Genomic DNA, 5,066 nt, shown 5'->3' on the forward strand with positions numbered 1-5,066 from the left:
GTATTATAAGGCGAGATTACCAATGAAAAGTGTCATTATGAGAAAAACATCAAATAGGGTCATAAGGTATAGTTTCATCTACTTAGAACCTTTAGAGCAGTCGTTATCGTTAATAGAGTTGAGATATCAAGAAATAGTTTAACATTTCCATATTTCGATTTTTATAGCAGAACATATCGTCAACATATCTATCGTAGGCATTTTCTCATCTTTGAGTCCATCGTTATCACGGTCATCATAGACATATATACATTAGGATGGTGCTGTACTTATCGTTTGATAATCGGAACAAGGATCAAAAGTTTCCTTAGGATTCTACTCCAAAACAAGTCAAACGAAGCGATAGGAAAAATCCGGGAACAATGGGCCCACCTCGGGCCGAATGAGATAGCGTACACCATCTACATATGTTATGTGTCATGGCGTTACTTATGAGGGTTTTAAGGATAGTCGGGTCCTATTTATGCGAGTTCTAGAGATTTAGGAAGTTCTTCCAACATTTTACACAATTCTTAATTCAATTCTTCTGAATGAAAAAGGGGAAACTTTAGGTGCGGATTCCGGAGAATAGGGTTGTCCCCGAGGCTCACATCCAACATACTACGTCTATGAAATGCCATAGAAAGAAGGGTGAAGCCTTACATACCTCTTGCCGCTCCTTATGCTATCCCGAATTCAAGTCGCAAATCCGCCAAAATCTACAATTTGGTCACATTTACCAAATGTCAATTTGAGCATTCAGAATTGGAGTCTTAAGATAATACTTGGCTACCGAAATTCCGGCAACATTTCCCCTGTAAATACTCTATCCCACCAAGTTCAACTTGGGCCAATTTCAATCAACAACAATCCCGGGAATTCAACCCGGCCAAATTATCAACCACAATGCCAACAACAATACTAACAATTTCCATATTCAATCAAAGTTACATTATAACAACTCAATCAATTTACTACTTCTTTCAAAACCTTCCAACTCCAATAAAAACGATAACAACCTTATAATATATATATTCCAACAACACCATACTAATATCATTATCTTCAATACATGTAAGAACATAATTTTCAATTTGCATAATCTTCTAAAATAAGTCTCCAACTTCTACAACTCCACTAACTCATTAAGCTTTTATTAGCAATATAAAATCCACACACTAACAACCAAATTACCAATAAAGTTGGTTCACCAATCCTTCACGCTACAACAAATATACACAACTATACCCATGCTATACACCACACGGCCAACATCATGCACACATGACTACAATCTCACAAAATCATCCAACTTCCATTATCAACATAGTATCCACAACAATAACAACCAAACACTAGATAAATTAATTAAAACATAATTTCTACATACATATACATGTTCCACACCTCACGGCCACACCCCTATTTTTATCTCCTTCATGAATTTCATCCACTTTTATACACTACAACATGTACAAGCATCCATAACATAAAAAGAAAGTGAATTCTTACCTTCTTCTTCAATTCTTCACTTAGCTAAAAATTCCAACTTGCATGAATATGGATTTTTCTTGCTCCAAAGACTACTCCACCTTGCTAGGAACCCTTGAATTGTTAGGGAGTAATTTTTGAAGAAATTTTTGGAAATTTTTCTTGGAAATTTTACTATGGCCGAATGGACCCTTGAAGTTCTCTCCTTCTCTTCTTTTCTCCACAACTCTTGAAATGTCTAGAACATTATGGGGATTTTTAGAAGACTTAGTCTTCTTTTAAATCCCTAAAATTTTAATTCCACATGGGCTTGGCCCATCAAGGAAAGTGGACGGCCAAGGAGGCCCAACACCAAGCCCACTTTTTTTTTTGAGTCCTACAATTCACGAAAAATTATTTCCCAAATTCCAAATTTACCCTTCGCCTTCCTCCATGTTTCTTTGAGTCGTATTGCAAATTTGCCTTTTTGCCCTTGACCTTTCTTAATATTTTCGCTTCCAAATTCTTCATACGCAACTCATGTGCTTAGCAAAATAAAAGTAAGGCCTTGTTTGTCATCTTCCCGCAATTGTCTTGAATTATCCGACTGTACAAAAGTGCGGGATATAACAAACGTATGCCATAGAACAGCCCACACACTGTTTTCAAAATTTCTCAACCAACCAATTTGCGGTATAATTATTTAGTAATTTTATTTCCGTAGAGAAGCTAAAATAAATACCAATAACATTAATAACAACATCCTACAAGATATATATATATATTTTATCCAAAGTTCTCCTAAATCTCAAACCATAATTCAACAACATGAACAAATGAATTTATATCGCTATTTTCTCTGTTCTAATCCGTTAAAACTTTAAATAAACTTGTTAACAATGAAAAGGGATCGTAATATTACCCCAAGTGTGTAGCCATCACGTCCATCCTATTTTTATTGATTTATTTTTAGCCCATATTGAAGACAACGCAGCGTACAACACTTTTCCCTTCATGGGCTTCGGGATTCGGGGCTCAAATGTTGGTCAAAATTGGTTTTTCTTCTCTCCAAGCCTCCTCTTTCACTTTTTCCAGACTTTTCTTGTGTTTTGGTATTAAAATTGAAGATAAAAGGGCTGAATTTTCACTTAAATAAACATGGGTCATGGGCCTAACCCGGTTGGGCTCGGATTTGGCCTAGCCCACTGACCTTTCTTCCTTAAAGCGTCCATATCTCCTTGTCCCGACGTCAACTGTGGACCCACGACCTATGGTTGGAAATATAATTCAATTTTCTACAACTTCTATCTCTTGGTAGTTTTTCGAATTCCAAACGTATAATATCGTTCTTTCCCCTCGAAGTCAGATCACCCGAAAACGTTACTTAAAAATATTTGTTTGGAGGACTTCTACTTCGATTTGGCTCAAGGGTCCTTCTTGAGTTGTGTTTAACTTCGCATATGTGCTTCATATAATTTGTCACATGTCCAAAAAAAATCTCGACGTGTGGGCCCCACCTCAGCTTACAAATAATGCGACGTACTAAAATACGGGATACAACACTATCAACATGAGTTTAAATTATGTAGCAACAACATAATTGTCAATCAATTTTTTTTTTGAGGAAGCACGTGTCATGCTCATGCTCTGAAATACGGGGTATAACAGTCAGGAAATTCGTTTACTACCGGGACAGATTGAAAAGTCGGCGGTTTTACTTCAGTATCATGAACTCGAACTAGATGGTAAATATAGCCTTTCGCGATCATATTCCTTGCCTTAAGGTAGGAAATAAACCTACATCTTTGACATGCTATATTACCTTTCCATTTAAGCACGGGTTCTTCCAGGAATTGGAATCGAACTATTTTCATTCTGCAATCCACATTAGCATAACAAGAAGCCAACCAATCCATGCCCATAATCATATCAAAATCTAACATTTCCAGCTAAATTAAATCAGCAATAGTCTGACGATTACATACCACCACCACACAATTCTTATATACTTGTCTAGCTATTTTTGGATCATCAACCGGAGTAGATACCTCGAAGGGTTTAATCGGCTCGGGTTTCACCCCAATTCGGCCAACAATATAAGGATTGATATAAGACAGCGTAGAACACAGATCAATCTATGCGTAAACATCATGAGAGAATATGGATAATATACCTCTAACCACGTCTGGAGAGGACTCGAGATTCTGACGTCCTGCTAAAGCATAAATATGGGGCTGGTTGCCACCTGAACTGGATGCTCCCTCTCTACCCCTACCGCAGCCTACTGGAGTCTGGGGAGTCTGCCCTACCGGACGCACAGACGAGAAAGAACCAGTTGCGGATCCAGTGGGAAGAGCCCCAACTCTACCACCCATCGATGGGCAATCACGCATCATGTGCCCCACCTGACCGCAAGCATAGCAAGCGTCTGAGCCCTGACGACACGAACCCGAATGTAACTTCCTACACTGACTGGCTCATGGAACTGGTGGCCTCCTCTGACTATAATCACTCCCAAATTGGGAACCCTAAACTCCCGTACTTTGTCCCTGACCTGAATAGATGGGGCGGTCAAATATCCTACCCGCAAATCGAGGAGGTGCACTAGTCGCAAACTGGCCTGAATATCTGGAATATGACTACCTCTGACCCCTCTATACTCGCTACTACCACTAGCAAACCTGGCCCTCTTACTTTGCCCTTTATCAACATCGCGCTCACCCCTCTGCGGTTACTGCTGTTCTTCTAGATTTTGAGCGTGGGCCTGAATACGGGAGATGTCATTCCCCTCCTGTAGTGAATTCGTCAAACAATCCTTGAACAAATGTGGACCTAAGCCACTCACAAATCTATGTACTCTATCTCCCATGTCAGCCACCATGGTTGAAGCATATCTAGCCAACGAATTAAAGTGAAGGCTATACTCCCGAGCACTCATATTCCCTTGCTTTAGATATAGAAACCTGTCAGCTCGGGCCTTTCAAACCTCGGGTGGCAAATAGTGATGAAGGAAAGCATCTACAAATTCCTGCCAAACTGGGGGAGCTGCATTTTCCTTCCTTGAAGATATCCAATTATTATACCATAAGACCGCTAAATCCCGGAGTCTATAAGATGCCAGCTCTACTGACTCAGTATCCAAAGCATGAATGATCCTCAACATCCTCAATATCTCATCTATAAAACCTTGCGGGTCTTCGTCCGACTTCAACCCAAAAAATTCTGGGAGATTTAAACTCATGAAATCACGGTCCCTTGCATTCATGGCTCTATCACCGGGACCCGCACATTGCCGTTGAGCCTAAGCAGCAACCAACTGGGTCAATAGCTGAATGGCCTCGGCCATCTGTTGACCCTAAGCACCCGGTGGAGGAACTAGAGGCATAGGAGCCAGAGTTGAAGCCCCTCCTTATTCTTCTAGGATAGGCGGAGTTTGAGAAGTATTGGATGGAGCCTCATTATGGATTCTCCTTCTTCTACATTTATTGGTGGGTCCCTTTCCGTCCGCCTTTCTGTCGTAGCCTTGCCTTCTAGGCGACGGCGACTTTTCTCTTTATCGGCATCGCTGAAATCATAATGCATAATTAGGGAGGAGGAAATCTTATAACATAGCTCTA

The sequence above is a fragment of the Lycium barbarum genome, chromosome 5 (genome assembly GCF_019175385.1).
Source record: "Lycium barbarum isolate Lr01 chromosome 5, ASM1917538v2, whole genome shotgun sequence".
NCBI classification, from domain to species: Eukaryota; Viridiplantae; Streptophyta; class Magnoliopsida; order Solanales; family Solanaceae; genus Lycium; species Lycium barbarum.